At 38.2% G+C, this 20,571-nt stretch overlaps 1 protein-coding gene across 2 annotated transcripts in view; it reads right to left on the bottom strand.

Annotated features, from left to right (window-relative positions):
• GPC6 (glypican 6) overlaps nucleotides 1–20,571 on the bottom strand; it is a 1,199,462-nt gene that overhangs the window by 1,107,292 nt on the left and 71,599 nt on the right. The gene's annotated exons all lie outside the window — the stretch shown is intronic.

Below are 20,571 nucleotides of genomic sequence, written 5' to 3'. Positions count from 1 at the left end.
GCATGGTCTTCTAAAAAGAAATAAAGGTCTCTTTGACGGGAGGAAAATATTTGGATCTGTTGTATTTTCCAGTTCATTGTTCCAGTTTAGTATTTTGTTCCACTATAGTAGTTTCCTTAAAGAAGTACCTACTCAATAAGTGCCCATTAAATCAAAAAATGGATGGCTGACTGACTGAACGAATGAACCAGCATTCTCTCAAACGGGAATGTTTAAGAGGATAAATTCTTCAATTATGATCCTACAACGATGATCAGTATTCCCACTGAAATAAACTAAATACATATAAAACATTGTTGCAGTTTGCTTTCTTCCTAATATTTTCTTAGCCATAAAAAAATTAAGATTATAAATGCAGTCCTATTATGAGTAACAAAGTTTCAGAAATTAAATTACGCATGACAGCCCAGTGCAGTGGCTTACGCCTGTAATCCCAGCACTTTGGGAGGCCAAGGCGGGCAGATCACTTGAAGTCAGGAGTTCGAGACCAGCCTGACCAACGTGGCAAAACCCTGTCTCTACTAAAAATACAAAAGTCAGCTGGCTGTGGTGGTGCACAACAGCAATCCTAGCTACTCAGGAGGCTGAGGCAGGAGAATTGCTTGAACCCAGAAACCAGAGGTTCCAGTGAGCTGAGATCATGCCACTGCACTCCAGCCTAGACAACAGAGCCAGACTCAATCTCTAAATAAATAAATAACACATGACTATAGATCCAATTATTTAAATTTGGTTCAACAATTTCAGCCAGTGTCAGAGGACTTACTATGCACCAGTTACTTCTCAGTCACTAAGGATATGTAATTATAAGTTATGCCCTCAGGCAGCTTTTTGTCTAACAATAACCATTTTTCTTCTTTTTTTTTTTTTTTTTTTGAGACGGAGTCTCACTCTGTCACCCAGGCTGGAGTGCAGTAGCGCAATCTCGGCTCACTGCAAGCTCTGCCTCCCGGGTTCATGCTATTCTCCTGCCTCAGCCTCCCGAGTAGCTGGGACTGCAGGCGCCCGCCACCAGGCCCGGCTAATTTTTTTGTATTTTTAGTAGAGACGAGGTTTCACCATGTTAGCCAGGATGGTCTCGATCTCCTGACCTCGTGATCCGCCCGCCTCGGCCTCCCAAAGTGCTGGGATTACAGGCGTGAGCCACCGTGCCCGGCCTGAGCCACCCTGCCCGGCCACCATTTTTCAATTGACCTATTTTCTTTTTGTAAATTGGCAGATAAATCTGTATATATTTACAGTGTACAATATGTTTGTAAAATGACTAAATATAGCTAATTAACATATGCTTTAACTTGCAGTCATCATTTTTGTGGTGAGAACACTTTACATTCACTCTCTTGGCATTTTTCAAGAATATAAATATATTATTAACATAGTCACCATAGTTTTACAATAGATCTCAAAAGATCTTTTGTCATAAAAATAAGTATTATTATAAAAGTTTATCATACTCGCACCTCATTACTCTTAGTAATTGATCAAAGAGTATGTCTCGTATATGACATTTACATAGTGACTTTTTAAAACTATCCTCAATCATATACATAAACTCATACTGAGTTTATATGATGGTGTTAATAGAAAGAGCCAATCTAACTTTATTTATGCTCTTTCCATACATAGGTATGAGTGATTTATAATTAGTATTATTATAATAACTATTTTATAAAGTATTTTGAGTATTTTTAACTTTTCCCCTTGCACACTAAATAACCATTGCTTGAACTTCCTATGTGGTTAAGATTACTAAGCAAGGATAAATTTCATCCCACTTCCCATTTGATTCATCATAAAATCTGAATTACTTCAAGAGCCAGATAATGATATATTAATACATACATGTGAAATAACAATAAGGTACATGATTCACTTTTCACAGGCAGGATTTAAGTTGATTAGGCACACATACAGCTATAATTTCACCCATACCAGAAATTACATTGCACTACTGCCATATATGCAACATCTTGTTAAAAACATGTATCTGTCAAATCTTTCTTTTTCTCCAATTCAGAATGAATAGTCGATTAAATATAAGAAAAAAATCTACAGTTGGTTACCAATAGAAACTAGGATACCTCTTTCACTGGCAATATTTTAAAACAGAAAAGAAATAAAAAATAAAAATTCAAAAATCATTTATTCAGCAGATTCTAAGCATCACTGATCTTCTAAGCTTCATTTATTGCTCTTCTAAGCACCATTATAAAAACTAGGGTTATAAAGACAGAACATGCTCCCCACCCTATTGGAACCGAGAGTTTGCTAGGGGACATGCGTATTTAAAATGAAAAAACAAATATGCTCTGTGTCAAAACATAATATGAACCACACACTACAAAATTACAAAGAATAGCTTCTTAAACATATATTTTTGATCTGTAACTTCAAGAAATTGAATAGACTAAATGTCTAGATGAGATTCCTTTTATTCCCATGATTCAATAAATTTAGCTTCCTTTAAATTCTAAATGAATTAAGTTGTTTTGAAATATCAGATAATTTCATATGACTGTCTAGGAGATAGGATTTACTTGAAGTGAAATCCTAGATCAATCAGTTATATGAAATATTTAGCAACATTTTTTCCTCTGGTAAAGTATTAAATCTGTTTACTTTTGCTCTTAAGATTTAGTGATTATATTTTGTTGTCCCCTCTGAAATCTTTTTTTTTAGGAAAATAGATCATCAGATTCATCAAATCAGTCAAATAAAAGGCCTTTCTAAATGTATTCAAGATCCAGCTAAACAATGAATCAAACAAGTTGGCTCTATTTATATGTTGGCTAATAGACAGAATTTTCTCACACATAATCATCAGAAATCACTAAGAAAATATATCCAGTTCACCAAAATAGCAAAACCTTTGGATACAGTGTTTAGTCTCATCATTAGCTTTGATCACACTCTCATTTCATTATCATTTGTCTTTACATTTCAATCTTTTACCATAAAATAATAACTATTTTGTTTGATATTCTGCTTCCACTTTGCACTTTTTAACAAGAAAAAGATGTCAATAACATACATTGGAATGTGACTGTTCAGTACCCACTGCATAATTACTTTCTGTGTCATACACAGCATGTTATAAACTCTGTGGATTAATATTCTAAACATAATTTGTACTGAATATACTAACCCTCCATTCATTTACATGGGAAACAAGCACATTTTAAAACTACCTTAATCTTTTGGTAATCTGCACTTTCTGCTCTTTGGTTTTAATATTTTATTTTCTAATATAGTTCAGTGCATATGGGAGACAAAAAGTTGATTGCTTGATAAGCACATGTAGAAAAACAGGAGAAAAATAAAAGCAAATCTGGAAAGCAGATTGCTTGATAAAGTCATTTAGGAAATAGGAAACTAAAATCAAATCTGTATCGCTTTTCTGTACAAAATGCAATCTGAAAAGCTGGAAGAATAAAGTTGTTAAGCCATTCATAATACATCTGTGGGCCCTAATGCAAGACAACATATCTAGAAGAAAGGAAGTGAAATCTGTAACAAAGAATAAACATTTAGGATGGAACAATATTCAAAAAATAAGAGACTTAATGCTTCCTACCTTCAGTAGTATCAGTAGTATCTCCGTGGCTCTTTCATGGATAGAGTTGGCATCGATTTGGATATCAGAAAGAGATGGCTCTCAGCTCCCTCACTAATTCTATCATCTTCTGTAAATCTCTTAACTGTTCTGAGAAAAATAGCACCTGCCTCACAATAATCACCAATCCTGTTCTCCTATTTACTGCTTGTGGTCCCAGTACGACAGCAAACTGAGATACCCATCAGGTGCTGAGCAAGGGGTCTTATGTGTCTTGGCTCCTCAAAGCAGGCTGCTCATCATAACCACTACAGAAGTTTTACAAACAAAACAAAACAAAACAAAAACACACACACACAAAAACGACTGCCTGGGTTCAACCCCAGAGGTACAGATAAAATTGACCTGAGGTGAGGCCAGATAGAGAGGACTCTTGTTTTATATTTGTTGGTTGCTTGTTTTAAACGACCCCAGGTGTGTCTGATGGGCAGGCCGTGTTAAGAGCTCCTGCTGGAACTCAAATGTAAATTAGCTGAATCCTGATACCATCACCTGCTCCAGCTGCATGACTTCAAACAGAAAGTAGAGAATGATCCTGTTGTGGATTTCAAGAATCTGAAGTTGAGGAATGAAGGCTGGAGGATAGAATAAAGAGGTGGGGCAGGAGGTTCTCTGCCAGCACAAAGGTAAGATGCCAAAACAGAGAAAGCCAAACATACTTGTATAGACAAAGACTCCCTCTTCAGCCAATTTTAATCAGAATCCCCCACCCACTTTCAACATAGCATCAAGCTCCTCATCCCCCAACCCTAAATATCTAATCAAGATCCTCTTAGTAATTCTCTACCCACTGACTCTCACTCTGCCCATTAGCTGTAAATCCTCACCTGTCTCTGTTGTATTTGGAATTGAACTCAGATCCATAGTGAAGTAGTCCCTCTCCCATTCTGCAGTAGCTCGAATGAAATGTCTTTGTGTCATTAACATGTGTCAAAATAATTTCTCAATAACAGTTCCTATGTTCTCCAGAACATGGTCAAAACTATGGAGAACTCAAATCCAGGTAGAAGTCTACATATGGAGCCACAGACTCTTTGAATCAAAGTGGGGAAAACCAAGAGGAAGTTAAGACAGAGGTAAATGTGGAAGATTCTAGAGATTTTCTAGAAGAACTGTAAGCAGGGCCTTTGGAAAGCCAGGAGAGTGCCTAAAGACAAGGCTAGCAACTGCCATCTACCAGCAGACAAGCCAGCAGCAGTTCTTTGAAAACCTCACGCTGGCTGCACTGACTATGCCTCACAGCCTTGGTCACATGGAAATGTAAGCCCTAGGATAGAGTTTCACTGATGGCAGTGTTTCTTCTTTCCTGCAAAATCCCAACAAACACCTCCCCTTGCACTACACGTTTTAGAATGTCTTTCAATGATATTAAATAGTCTCTACAGCCAGGCGCAGTAGCTCACGTCTGTAATCCCAGCACTGTGGGAGGCCGAGGCAGGCGGATCACAAGGTCAGGAGTTCAAGACCAGCCCGGCCAACGTGGTGAAATCCCGTCTCTACTAAAATACAAAAATTAGCCGAGCATGGTGGTGAGCACCTGTAACCCCAGCTGCTCGGGAGGCTGAGGCAGGAGAATTGCTTGAACCCAGGAGGCGGAGGTTGCAGTGAGCCGAGATTGTGCCATTGCACTCCAGCCTGGGCAATAGAGACTCCATCTCAAAAAAAAAAAAAGTATCTACATTGCCCAAACTTTCTCTATAAGCAAAATCCATCTTTTGCCTTTATTGAAACTCTATGGACGCTGCCTTGCTGCCTACTCAAATGTTCTTTTCTCACCCTAATTGAACCCTAGGATGAGAAAATGAGGCCGGAATTTTCCCCACTTTGTATTGTGAATCCATTATTATATTATCTAAGTATTTTTAAAAATTGTATGTAATTCATCCATTTTATTTAAGAACCCTCTGCTCCTACCTGTTGTATCATCTACTAACCTCAAGCTTCCTCTGATTCATTGAAAACTTGACCCACACTCTTCTTCAACCCAAGTCTTCTATCACCTGGGGTTTATGCTGAAAGCTTTGGCATGGGTTGGGTTATTTGCATTTGATAATCTCAAAAACCTGTGAGAATTTATTTTTAAAGATATTACCACTAATAATAGTAACAGTAATGATTTAACTAGCACTTATTTTGTCAGCTACTGTCCTAAAGATTTCATGTGTATTAACTTATTTTCCCAACAATCATGAGATAGGTATTCTTAAGGAAACCAAAGTCCGAGTAAACTGAGTAAGTGGCCTGAATTCATAAGGTAGTAAATGGTGTGACCAGAATTTGAACTGTTGAAAAGGTAAACTGAGGGACAGTAAAATTTTAAAGTTTATGTGCACAAACAATTCATGAATCAGGTAGCTCCAAACCAAAAGTGGTTCTGGGGCTCCACTGAAGTAGTGTAAAAAACAGGCTTTTATAGACAGAATGTGGAAGTCATACAAAGAACTTATTTGACAGTCTATGGTTATACAGTTGCCTTCTTTGGTCTATCCCACTGGAGAGTCCCTAGTTATATAATTATAAGTTTGTTGGCTGTTTGTGATTCGTTTAGCTTATGTTCTGTTTTTCTTTTATATAGGCATTTATAAGAATTAGCTCAAGTTTTACTTATGTTTGCAAATCTCCTAAGTAGAAGTGAGGTGACTGCTACTTAGGAGGCCCAGCTGGCTTTGTCTGCTCAGGGATTTTTCTCTAAGTGAATCAAAATTTATGGGATGGCAAAGCCTAACTTTTTTCCATTACGGCACTCTGCCTTCTCCTCACCAAATGCTATGCCTTGACTCCACTAGGAGAGATAGGATTGAGGCTCACACAAATACATTTCTTTTTTAAACTTCTGCTACAGGTGTTCTACCTACACTGAAAAGTGGATTCTAATGGCAGACAAGTTTGACTTCAGAAATTCCATTCAATCATGTATGTTTCCTGGTTTGCTAAAGATCTCTGATCCTGTGAAGGAAATCACAACTCCCCTCTGACATTCAGCCCTATAAATATCAAATTGTTATTTTAGAAACTTACACTATACCCAAACAATGCCAACATTTCGTTATTTAAATGACATTGCTGCATACTGTCCACTGAATACAAAGTGCTATTCTTAAAACATACTCCAGGTTAAAACATGTATTCCACTACATGTGGAAATCCTTTGGAGAAGGATGATAGGACTAGAGGGTAACCAGAATGCATGGATGGTATTCCAGAAATAGATGGACCATATGCCATTTCATCATTTACCAGTGCAAATTAAAGACTTTTACCATCAAAATGACAGAGGGCAATTAATAAGCATTGTCTCAGGCAGGAAACACACCAGATCCCACACATTTTAAGATTTAATGTTTAAAATAGTAACATCTCACTAGCCAGAAAAAAAGTATCCTCACAGCATTCCCACATCTCATCCTTGTTCATAAACAGAGGCCCTCATAAAGCTTTGATTAACACTTTGTGTATTAAAACAGAGAAAAATATACAGTGACCCAATTGTGATCTTTTCAGAAGTTTGAATAAATTATATTTTATTATTGTATAACTAAACCAAGTCCTTAAGAAGAAGCTTTGTAGGGGTATTAAAATTGTGAATACAATCTTGTTCCTTACACTAGTAATTTCTCATCATTATGCCAAATAATCCATCGGGGCTCTTCACGTGTTGCTCCAAGGAGGTCCACCATTTATAGACATCAAGGGAACCCAGTTGGTGTTGGATCCCAGCTGGACAGAGAAGACCATCCACTAGTCAAGGCATGTCTTGGGATGTTTCTCTCCCAAAGGCTCCATTTGTAGGCTGGAGAAGTAGGAACTGTTAAGATGTCCACCAAGTTACCCCCAAGCTATAAAGAAGCACATGCCTCCTAGAGATGACAGAAACAGGTTAAATGAGCCAGTGTTCAAATACCTGCCAAAATCAAATGGGCACTGGAGTATTCAAGACTATAGAAGGAGCAACAGTCTCCTTTCTGTACTTCTCCTTGTCCTTCCTCATGGCTCACCAACACAGACTGCATAAAATTAACCAACATCAACAACTGCAGGAAGCTCAGCATAGCTAATGCAAGAAGAGAGTAACTCTGGGAACTATGAAGAGTAATTAACATGGTGGTCCCATTCTCTGAAATAGTCTCTCTTCTCACCTCTCCTAGTCAAGCACATATATTGGTCCTAAATATTGTTTTCTCTTTGAAAACTTCTCAAGTTCTCTTCAGGAAGGACCAGTAGCACATATCCAAGCATCACCATTTTAGGACATGAGCCATCAATCTGTGATTATTTGTTTGCAGGAAGCACCAGATTTCAGACTCCAGGCACTTTGAAGTGGAGGATCCTGAGTTTTGCATTCCCACTATCAAAGACAGTAACAATTGGTTATTAGGTTCTCAAACATGTTTATTGAGTCAATGAATGCGTAAATGAGTTAGTAAAGCTAACATTAAGGAAATGTCTGCCAATGGAACCGGGTTGGATTTGAAATGGGTACAAGAATTGAAGCAACAAGGTTTTCTTTTTTTTTTTTTTTTTGAGACGGAATTTCTCTCTGGTTGCCAAGGCGGGAGTGCAATGGCACAATCTTGGCTCAGGGCAACCTCTGCCTCCCGGGTTCAAATGATTCTCCCACCTCAGCCTCCCAAGTAGCTGGGATTACAGGCATGCGCCACCACACCTGGCTAATTTTGTATTTTTAGTAGAGATGGAGTTTCTTCATGTTGGTCAGACAGGTCTCGAACTCCTGACCTCATGTGATCCTCCTGCGTTGGCCTCCCAAAGTGCTGGGATTACAGGCATGAGCCACCGTGCCAAGCCAGTTTTCTTAAATTCTATATAAAGGAAAGAACTGATACCTCTATTGTCTCTACTCTTGGCCTCATTCCTATTCTTTTTTTTTTTTTTTGAGACAGAGTCTCACTCTGTGGCCCAGGCTGGAGTGCAGTGGTGCGATCTCGGCTCACTGCAAGCTCCGCCTCCCGGGTTCACACCATTCTCCTGCCTCAGTCTCCCAAGTAGCTGGGACTACAGGCACCCGCCACCACGCCCGGCTAATTTTTTGTATTTTTAGTAGAGACGGGGTTTCACTGTGTTAGCCAGGATGGTCTCAATCTCCTGACCTCGTGATCCGCCTGCCTCAGCCTCCCAAAGTGCTGGGATTACAGACGTGAGCCACCGTGCCCAGCCTCCTATTCTTAAACCTCAGTTCACAAAAGGAACTTGCTGAATTTACAAATAATAAAACCAATAAATTTTAATACTTATTTTCAGTAATGTAGTGCAAAGAAACAGAAATCTCAATGCAATGCTAAAATATAAACACCTGAAAAGCCATTAAGGATTTCACTAAACAGCTTTATATTCACCATATTTTCCTGGATGTACCCCTCCTACACACCCATGCATTACTGTGATTTGGCTGGGTGTTGTCACTTGTGTTATGTAAACGGTGACCTTGGTATGTATTTGGAGATAGAATCTCTCTCTGCCCTGCAGGCTCACTACCTTATTTCATTGGGAGTAAAGATTTTCCCAGGTGCTGCTATGCTGCAGCTTGTTGTAGCTATTGACATTAATTAATTTATGCAAATCTGCTAGATACTATCCTTGATTAATATCTTCCCTGCTTTATTAATTCTGAATACCTTAAGAGGCTGTTGGACATGTATGATGCAATATCTGCTTAGAGAATAACTACTCATACGATTAATTTAGACCCCGAAGAACAGTACTTGATCTCCTCTAGTTGATACTAGTAATTACATATAATTTATAACTTTAAAAAGAGTAACTGCACCAGAAATAAAACTAAGTTTTACAAATTTTCTACAAGTGGCATTGGCATATAACACTCTTAAAATAGCTATATGAGTTTGCAATCTAAAAGTAATAGCAGAGAAAATGTAATGAGTGCCTACACTATGCCAGGCTCTGTGCTAATGGCTCCATATGCTTTAACTCTTAGTAGAAGAATCCAGCCAAGCAAGTGTGAGTGGCAGTTCTTGAATTCTAACCTTGACCACTGCAGGAGAGCCCAATTCTTAACCATTATTTTAGGTAAATCAAAATAACTCAGACATTCAGCAACATTTATTATGGAATTCATGGAAGTCATTTTAGCGATCACTGTTCCTTCCACATTTTCATGTTTTCTGACTGTATTTAAATTAGTTCCTCCACTAAGTACTTAGCTTCCATGAAGGCTGAATTAATATATTACATTGCTCTGCACTGCCCACAAACATTCAAAACAGTAGTTTGTATTAAAAGTGGTTGTATTGATTTAATATTTATGGTTAAAACATTTTCTGTCAATTTATTAGAAGTCAAAATCACTTAATTCCCCTCCTTAGATATTTTTGCAAGTGGCAGATAGTCACCTAAAGGTATTTATGAGATAAAAGGGAAGTGCTCATTAGTAGGGAACCTATGAATTTTATGGAGAGTAGTGGAAACAAGATGTTGAAAGAAACAAATGACCCCATGAGATCATGTATTCAATAAATATTTACTGAGTCCAGGGAACTGTAGTCCAGATGGTTGCATAAAATGCCTGCCACCAGAAGTGCACAATCTAATAGATGCAGTAACAGAAGTGCAAAAATAACTATTATATGAGACACCACGTGACTAATTCCAAAAAAAAAAAAAAACCCTAAGAGAAAAGTGCTACTGTGGTACCAACGGAAGGGATTGCATCTGCTTTGATCAGAGAAAGCTTGAGAGATACCTAACCTAGACTCCCAGAGAGAGAAAATCCACATCAGGCAGTACGAAGGGGATGGTTTGAAAAAGACAGAGAAACCCATGGGGCGAGGTGACTCATGCCTACAATCCCAGCACTTTGGGAGGCCGAGGCGGGCCAATTGCTTGAGCCTAGGAGTTTGAGACTAGCCTAGGAAAGATAGGGAGACCCCCATCCCTATAAAAAAAAAAAAGAAAAGAAAAAAGAAAATATTAGGTGGGCCTAGTGGCATGTGCTAGTACTCCCAGTTATTGGAGAGGCTGAGATGGGAGGATCGCTTAAGCCCAGGAAGTCAAGGCTACAGTGAGCTGTGATGGCACCACTGCACTCCAGCCTGGGTGACAGAGTGGGACCCTGTCTGAAAAACACAAAAACAAACAGAAACCCAAAGCGGTGTGCCTGCCTGCTAGAAGGACAAGGACTTCTCCAGTCCATAAGAAGACAGAAGAGGAAGAAAGCCTGGGAAGATAAGCAGAAGCAAAATCCTGAAATCTATGACTATTAAACTGAGGGACTGGGCTCTGATTAGAGTTTATCATAAAATATTTATAATAAATCTGGGTACATGCAAGATCTGGGGAATGGGGTGTGGTTGTCATTGCTGATGTTTGTATCTCAAAAATTCTTTTACTTGAAAATGAGATCATTCTATGCATAGGCTCGTTCTTTCTGTGAGTGTGCACATCCACCTTATCGGAAGTGACTGATTTTTGGTCTGGCACTGCCTATGTCAGAATGTGTGACTCTGGAAAATCACTTTACTGCTTTCTCTTTCCTCCAAGTACTTCATGTATGGGAAGGGAAGATTAGTCTAGGTGAACCTAACATTTATTACTCCATATTTTATCAAGCCAATTGTGGTGACAGCTGTATTGTAAGACAGAGGGATTGCTTTTGGGAAGACTCAGGTCAAGTATGATCTCCCCATGAAGGCTCTCCCCACACCCTACTTATGTCCTGTCGCATTTTCTTCATTTATACAAACTCACGTGAGTCACAACGTCTTTAGTCTCAAGTTGTTCCCTACCTAGAGAGAAGACCATACATAATTACAACTTAAGACAGTGGTAAGCAGCAAACAGTGGTACAACCAAATGATAAGGAATTTCTGGAGGAGGTGACATTTTAGCTGAGGTGAAGGGGGGAGGGTGGGGAAAATCATTTTGTTTTTTACTTTTTACTTTTTGTTCTGTTAAAGACAGGGTCTTGCTCTGTTGCCCAGTGGTGCAATCACTACTCACTGCAGCCTCAAACTCCTGGGCTTACTCAATACTCCTGCCTCAGCCTCCCAAGTAGCTGGGACCACAGGTGCACGCTAACACACTCAGCTAATTTCTTTTTTTATTTTGCATTTTTAAGAATTAAATTAAATTTTAAGTTCTGGGATACATGTGCAAGTTTGCTACACAGGTAGATGTGTGCCATGGTGGTGTACTGCATCTATCAACCCATCACCTGGGTATTAAGCCCCACATGCATTAGCTATTTATCCTGATGCCCTCCCCCATGGTAGGCCACAGTGTGTGTTGCAGAGATGGAGTCTCACTAAACATAGAACCAAACATAGTGCCAAGGCTGGTCTTGAACTCCCGGCCTAGAAGAACATTTTACTTAGGTTCTTTTAGCTGTGAAGAACAGTCTCAGTGAATTAATTTTAAGGTAGGAGGGTAGAGTAAGGGATTAATATAAGGATGCACATACAAGGGAACCCAGGAAAAGCCAAATCACACAGCCTCAAGGAACGCATCTGGCGGCTGAAGCTGAAGGACAGGGGCTCACTGTCTAACTCCAGCCTACACGTGACTCAGCTTCTCTTCAGTTGTTTCCAACCATCCCTCCTCACTGTCAAGTGGATTTCTGACCCTGTATTTGGCCTATCTTTTGTCTACCTCATGGCTGCTCCTCCATGTTTGTACCTCCTCATAACTTTGGATGGCTACGACTCCTGAAGGGTCCACCTCCACCTCGTACCTGAGGCATTCACTGACTAAGTCACTGTGCCATGAATCATTGTTCTCTCAGAATGAGATGTCTCCATGGAGAGTCCCAAGAGAAAGGGAACTTGATTGGCCCAGCTCATCTTTTAATGCCTATGTAATGCCTCCTCATGGCTCAGATGCCCCCACATAGTCCAGTTAGTTGTTTCCGGAGGTAGAGGAGAAGGAATGGAGACTATGGGACATGGAGCTGTGCCAGCCGCTGTAGTAGGGAAGGTGGGAAAGGCAGTCCCTTGAGAGAGGTACGGATATGGAAGGCTTTTGTCATGTCCAGATTACAGAGTCTCAAGCAGAAAGAACATCAGGTACAGGAGGCAGGAAAGAAAGAGGCATGGGTGAGTAATTACGAGTTTAATCCAGTCAAGCACAGCATGTGACAAACAATCCCAGGCACCTATGTAGGACATTGTATTAAAAGAAGATAAATTAAGGTAGAAAGATTCTTTAGGAGCCTACTGCCATAATCCAACTGAGAGAAAATGAAGACGAAAACCTAAACAAAGACAGTGACAGTGGTACTAGAGGGAAGAAGGAGGGTTTCAGAGGAATTGCAGAGGTAGAATATACTAGACTACATCATAAATTAGATGTGAGAAATAGAGAAAAGTCAAATAGGACTCTCAGGCTCCTAATTTGTGCAAAAGGCAGTGCCATTAATAGAAACAGAAATGGAAAGAGAAGTGCTACAGGCTGAATATTTCCTTCCCCACAAAACTCATATGTTGAAATCCCCCTGTATTAAGAGGTAGGAGGACCTTTGGGACATAATCAGGTCATGAGGGTAGACCTCCCATAAATGGAGTGAGTGCCCTTACAAAAAGGGAGCTTGGGCCTGGAGAGGTGGCTCACGCCTATAATCCCAGCACTTGAGCCCAGGAGTTCAAGACGAGCCTGGCCAACATGGTAAAATTCCATCTCTACCAAAAATACAAAAAAAAAAAATTAGCCGGCCATGGTGGCACACGCCTGTAATCCCAGCTACACTGGAGGCTGAGACATGAGAATGGCTTGAACCCAGGAGGCATAGGTTGCAGTGAGCCGACATGGCACCCACTGCACTCCATCCTGGATGACACAGGAGCCCCAAGGTGGGCGGATCACAAGGTCAGGAGATTAAGACCATCCTGGCTAACACGGTGAAACCCCGTCTCTACTAAAAATACAAAAAAATTACCCGAGCGCAGTAGCAGGCAACTGTAGTCCCAGCTACTTGGGAGGCTGAGGCAGGAGAATGGTGTGAACCTGGGAGGCGAAGCTTGCAGTGAGCTGAGATCGCGCCACTGCACTCCAGCCTGGGCGATAGAGCCAGACTCTGTCTCAAAAACATACACACACAAACAAAAAAAAAAAAACAAAAAACAAAACAAAACAAAAACCAGAGACAGACAGAAAGAGAACTTGCTTTTTCGATCTCTTCTGGCCTCCTGATCTCAGACTTCCAGCCTCCAGAACTGTGAGAAATCAGTTTGTTGTTTAAGCCACCTAGTCTATAGGATTCTTTTGTTCTTTTTCTTTCTTTCTTTTTTCTCTTTTTCTTTTTTTCTTTTTTTTTTTTTTTTGAGACAGGGTCTCCCTGTACCATCCCAGCTTCTGTGCAATGGCACGACCACTGTCTGCTGCATCCTCGACCTCTCTTGACTCAGGTGATCTTCAGCCTCAGCCTCCTGACTACTGGGACTACAGGCACACCACCACAATGCCCAGCTAGTATTTGTATTTTTTTTTTTTTTTTTTTTTTTTGCAGAGACAGAGTTTCCTCATAATCGCCCTGGCTGGTCTAGAACTCCTGAGGCTCAAGCAATCTGCCCACCTAGGCTTCCCAACATTCTGGGATTACAGGCACAAGACACCACGCCAGACCTAAAATTTTTTTCTATAGCAACCTGAACTGACTTAACCAGGAGATTTCAAGAAAACAAATGAAAACACAATGAATGTGGGAGGGAAAGAGAATGAGTTCAACTCAGGCCAAATTTAAAATGGCTGATGTATGTCCAAGCAGAATAATCAGTAGGTAGTTGGATACATGAGGCTGAAGCATTGAGAAGAGTCTGGGCCAAAAATAAAGACACAGTGACCATTCATAGTTACATTAGATAGAACTCTCGGAAGGGTGTGAAAGAGGACAAAACGTAGAAACCTGACTGGGGTTTTCAGATCTTTGTTATTATGTACACATTGCTGTGCTATGGATGCAGGTGTGCATTATCTCCCCCACTAGACTCTAAGCAACATCGAGACAGGCAATGCCTCTTTGTTTTCTTGGTGTACTGAGTGCCAAGCATAGGGTATGGTAACAAAACAGAAGAAGGAAATGCATGAACTACCTTACACAGGCACCAAATCAACTACTTCCTGAGGGAAAGGGAGGTTTGTTTTGTCTTTTTTGCAGGGGCAGGGGATGGGGGTGGATAGTGGGGGAAGAAGTTATTAGGAAATTTGGAATCATTATGAAGTAATGACTAAATACTAAATAACAGATTTACTATTAAAGAATCCATGTATCAAAGATATTCATTGTTTCAGCCAAATAACCAAATAACCAGATTATGTCTTTGGGAAAAAAATTATTATTATTTTCTTATTGAAGGCCTGGGTAAAGGATAGAAATGTAGACATTTGTCAAAACTAAATTGTATATATAATATTTGTGATTTTTACTGTAAATAAGATACTCTCAAATAAAAAATATCTTTGGAGAAAGGGTATCCAATTAGAAGAAAATAATTCACTATTTCTTGTTTAAATTTCCCAACAAATACCCATTTATTGAGCACACACTTAGATCCTTTATTGTGTGGTGAGAATATATTAAAACATCACTGTGACAAAGTTCTTATTCTCAAGGAACTCACAGTTTAGGGTTAAGCTAGACATGAAAAGGGATCATTACAATGGACGATAATTGAAGTAAGAATAGAGTGCCAAGGGTCAAACACAACTGTATAAAGAGGTTGCAATTAGAGCACCAAGGGTCAAACACAACTGTATAAAGAGGTTTCAATCTTTTTTGTCTCCTCTGTGCTCCTAGTTGAGATGCTTAGAAGGAAATGAAGCTGAAAATCTCACTTCCTAAACTCATGAATGAATACATCACCAGAACTATGTGTACTAATTACATGTGTAGCTCATTACAAGAGACATGGGCAAAAATAGAATGAAATGATTTAAAAAATGGGCAAAAATAAAATGAAACAAATTTTCAAGATAACAATAGTGTGCTGTTTAGTGTGCCTCCTTCAAACACAATCAATGACACTGCATTCCATTATATAAATCACCCATCCAGGGGAAAAGTGGAAGGGGATAATAAGGCAGAGTTAGCTACTTTAAAAAATGAATATTAGAAATTGTCCATTACTCAGATAATCTTACAACATTTTCACAAATCACGAGTTTAATTTCTACTCACACTCAACAACTCACCCTAAGTACTAAACAATCTTTAAAAATGTAACAACGCTTCAAGTAACATAGTTCTAACTAACAAAAATAGATATCAGATTAATTTCTGGAAAAGGAAATCTCCTATAGAAATTAGATTTTTGTTTTCTGAATTTTTATTGAATTCAGAAAAGGTTTCCCAAACACTATATGAAGTTATTTTTTTAAGTTAGGTAAAGAGGCATAATTATTAATTGTTTTCTTCCCCCTGATACCGTGACACTACAGCTACTCACGAAAGGAACTTCTGACCAGCCTGGGCAACATGATGAAACCCTGTCCCTACAAATAGAAAAAAATTAGCCCGGGATGGTGGTGTGTGCCTGTAGTTCCAGCTACTTGGGAGGTGGAGGTGGGAGGATGGCTTGAGCCCTGGAGGTCAAGGCTGAGCCATGATTGCACCACTGCACTCCAGTCTGAGTGACAGAATGAGAACCTGTCTCAAAAAATAAAAATTAAAAAAAGGAACTTCTACCTGGAATATAACTAGACACACTGGCCAAAGATAAGGTTTAAATATGAGTGTCTTTAGCCAGCCATGCTAGTCAATGAGGCAAATAAACTTTTATCAACCCATTTCAAATTGTTTTCTAGAAAATCTTCTGGTGCATGGTTAATTGTAGAAATTGACTCCTACTAAAGATTTAAATACTGTATATTTGAATACTAAATGAATATGGGTATAAAGTTATCTTAAGTTTTTTACTATAGGGAAAAGAATGATGGTAATTATACATTTAAAGTAATTGTGTATTTTAATCACTAAGGGTAAATTAACTACAGAAAAGCAGATTTACTTGTATTACAAACACATCAATACACTCTGTATAAATTTCACAACCCATTTATTCCATAATATGTTTATTCTGCTTGACATACATATATATACAAGCATGTAATATCTGTCAAGTCATGGAAACGTTTTCTTTAAATATTTGTGAGCATATTTATAAGAGTACCATATAATTGTTAACATTTTCTTGTTTGGGTTGTTGTATATATTTTGAGATACTCTTATTATTTTACCTTTTCGTTTCTTAAAAAGTCTAGAATTCCTCTCAATTCTCAAAAGAAAGCATCTCTCCCTTAAAGATCTTTCCACTGAAGATGAGTTGCCACTTGCATAGGGCACCAAATCATGAATCTTCCTAAAAGTATTCACATGAGGTAGAAGTTACACATTCACTGGAAAGCCTTGCATTATTTTCTGCATTTTAAGGGCAAGTGACATCTCAATTTCCACCCTCTTCATAAAATAAACAAACACACAAACTTTGAAATACAATAAAGCTATTAGTTAACCACTGGCAAGTTTGCTACAAAATGCCTTATCAATGATGAAATTGCTTTTTGATTTATTTATCATTGTGAAATACTGTCAACCCTCATTTACAAATTAGAATTCCTAAACCAAACTGGTAAAACTAAGATTCTTAAATTGAACAAAACTATTAAATGCTATACTGTAGCATTAAATATTTACAGCATTTTAACTTTTATATTTTTGTATGGAACACTGAAAATTTTTATAATGGCTTTTGTTCTAATTTGTATATTGAATATACAAACGCTGAACAGGAGAGAAATTAAAAGAAATGATGTCTTTTCCAAGTTAAAATCTCTCTGGATGGGAAATACCACTACACACTCTATTAATGTTGTTCCTCCAAAGGTATATGCTGGATATGTTTGCTCAGACTCGTTTTAACTTGACCAGAAAATGATGGAACATTAGTTCATTTTTAATATGATTGCTATAGGAATTATATTTCAAAAATGAAATGACAGGTGAACAGACCTGGTAAAATGCAAATGGGATTAAAATACTCAGGCGATGGCTAGTATAATTTGCTGTTACGTAATGACAAAAATTACTGGCTGAAGAAATGAGCTACTTAAACTGTAATAAAATAAGTAAATTATTCTAAGGGTCCAAGTAGAAGAAATACATAACGAAGAGGTTGAATTTTTACACTGAACGTTGAGAAACCCCAGTTTTAGCCTCTTTGTTTTGTTCAGAAATCCACTGAGTAAAAGTGTCTATGATACAGTGGGTAAAGCAAGGCAAAACAGCACTGTATAACCACACTTAAATATAGAAAATCTGGTTGAAATCAAGAGACAATGGCATTGCTTGAGAAGAGATGGTGGCTCCGTCACTTGACTCATACTGCCAGCACTAAGGCAAAAATAACAAACTCATGGGTCAAATTTCTAAGCAGAGGTCTGGCCATCAAGACGTGGATGAGAGAGAAATTATCAAACTATTAACTATAAAAGAGTTTATCATCCCTTGGTCTAAACGTCAGTCTGCCTGCTTCAACCTACATCAATGCCATACTATGTCAGCATTCATATCAGCCATCATTTGTCTAATTTTAAGTAGACATGCCTAATTAATTTTCTCAATAGACAATGCTTTGATGAGTTTCTTTGCCCAAATGATCAGTCGTAATTAGTAATTCTGGTTACAAAAAATATGCAGAAGGCATTTAAAAATCACCATTATGAGACATTAACCAGGCTCTAACCATAATATTGAATACACTTTTTAAAATAATGGCTATTTTTATGCATGTCTTTTTATATTTCCTTAAATACATTTTATTCTCCTTAGCAAATGGATTCTTCACGGCCAAGTTACAAATCTAGGACCATATCATGTATAGAGATAAAGTTATCATGAGATCAGTGTGGTTCTCAGAAGTTTCATTTTTTTCAAAGGTTGGAACAAATGACTCATCAAAGTTATACTAATTTTCACAGCAGTGGGCAGTATATCTTTATGCACAGAAGTCTGGTGTGAAATGCATTTAGTCAGGCTGGGTGATGATAATTCCAGTAATGGGGAGGGGAAGGGGATTCCTCTAATCTATGTTGCTTTGAAAATCAGATACATCAAAGATCATTATTTGTATAAAATTTCCTGAGTAACTGCAGAGTGAGTATCACTGAGACTTCAACCAAATTGTTTGATTACAATAAAATGAACCAATTTACTAGTTTTATTGTCTCCATTTTTTCCCTCATTGCTAAAAAGAAAAATAAGAATGTAAGGGTTGATAGTTTTATAGTGCATATTATCACTGAATTTCTGGACAGATTGTGGAAATAGTTCTTAATTGATATGCCCCAGCGTACAATATCATCCCTCTATTCTCTTGTTCATTTGTGTTATTTTTATTTGATTTTAACCCAGCAGCCACTGCCTGCATTTGTCCTTTTCATGGTTTAAAAAAGTCACAGGCAAACATTCTTTATTGGGGCAAGCATCTAGATGACCTGACAAATTTGCACCTGAACCTTATCAAGTCAGCAAATGGTTCTGCATGATTACCAAGAGTCTCGTTACATTAACCTCCTTGCTTCATTGAGAGCCCAGACCAAACACTATGAAACAAAAATGAGTAATCCTTTGAACTGAGTAAAGAAATTCTACCATATTCAGTTTCTTGCTAAGTGCATGTTCAAGTGATGATACTAACAGAAAATGTCTCTTTACTCTGTGAGTCCATGTGCCACAAAATAGTATTTTTCAAAAGAGGAGCTATTTTTCCATGAAATATCAGCCTCTCATGACCAGTACAACAATTCAGAAAATGTAAAAGAAGTTTCAATATTTATTTTCAGACTGTGCTGCTCATCTTTTATGCCTGAAAGCAATGACAGCTGTACACAATAAACAAATCCTTTTATATAAATTGGAATTCACATACATCTCAAACGGCTCAAAATAAAATAAAATCTGCCTGACCCTCTTGGTAGGATTTGATCCTCTAAACCAAAAGGCTGAATTTTGCATACAAGTTTTATCAACATAGGGTAAATTTTTCCCTATACATATATCTTTGTCTATAAGTGGATATGAAGATATACATATATTTATGTTAGTAATTTGGGCGTATAAATATGTATGTATGTACTACATATAGATTGTTCTGCACTGCACTATTATTCTTAAAAAGAGATCGACACTTTTCCTAATACTACTTTTAAATGCCTCTTTTGTTTCACTTTTTGATTGTCTTTCAGTGTACCAAAAAATAATCAATTTGAGGACATCATATTTCCATAATATCTATCTCTATTCTCACGTTTTGAAAGTCTTTGAGTCTTAGGGCACATACTACTATTTGCATTTTACGAATTGGAGTACTGCAGTGAAGGCAGATTAAGTGAGTTCGGAAAGAATATGAGTCAGGCATTCTGACTCCCAGGTTAGGGTTCTCCCCTTGTCTCCTGCTGGTGTGCATTAAAGACGTTGCAGTGTGAGCATTAATAAAGTCATCAATATTAGTTAACACTAGGGCTTCAATGTGGTACCGATAAAATCCAGTTATGGGACAGTATAACATCCCTATCTGTGGCAATTGTCACTCTTAACCCTGGTCTCTTCTCTCGTTTCCATCTTACACCAAAATGAGGACTTCCCCACATAGTGAAAAGACCATATTCAGATTCTCATTTCACTGCTCTCATCGTCATAACTCTTCAGTTGCTTGTTTAATTACTGTAACTGGCCTGTGGTTGTAGACTGCCCTATACAGGTCTGTATGAAGATTTACATTTACTCATGAAGCGGTTTAACCACTTTGCAGAAAACACCTGTAACCCCATCAATCACCTTAGTGGGCTAAGTATTTATTGCTGAGCCTCCATGCCTGCAGGTTGCCCTACAAAGCACTGAAGGTCACGCATTGGTTATCCAGACATCATCAATTTTTTGAATACATATTAATTAAAATTTGGCAAAGCATGTTTATTCCCTATACAACAACTTTTATTTC

This window comes from Gorilla gorilla, chromosome 14 (assembly GCF_029281585.2).
Source record: "Gorilla gorilla gorilla isolate KB3781 chromosome 14, NHGRI_mGorGor1-v2.1_pri, whole genome shotgun sequence".
Taxonomy (NCBI): Eukaryota; Metazoa; Chordata; class Mammalia; order Primates; family Hominidae; genus Gorilla; species Gorilla gorilla.
This window is presented reverse-complemented; position numbering and strand designations above follow the sequence as displayed.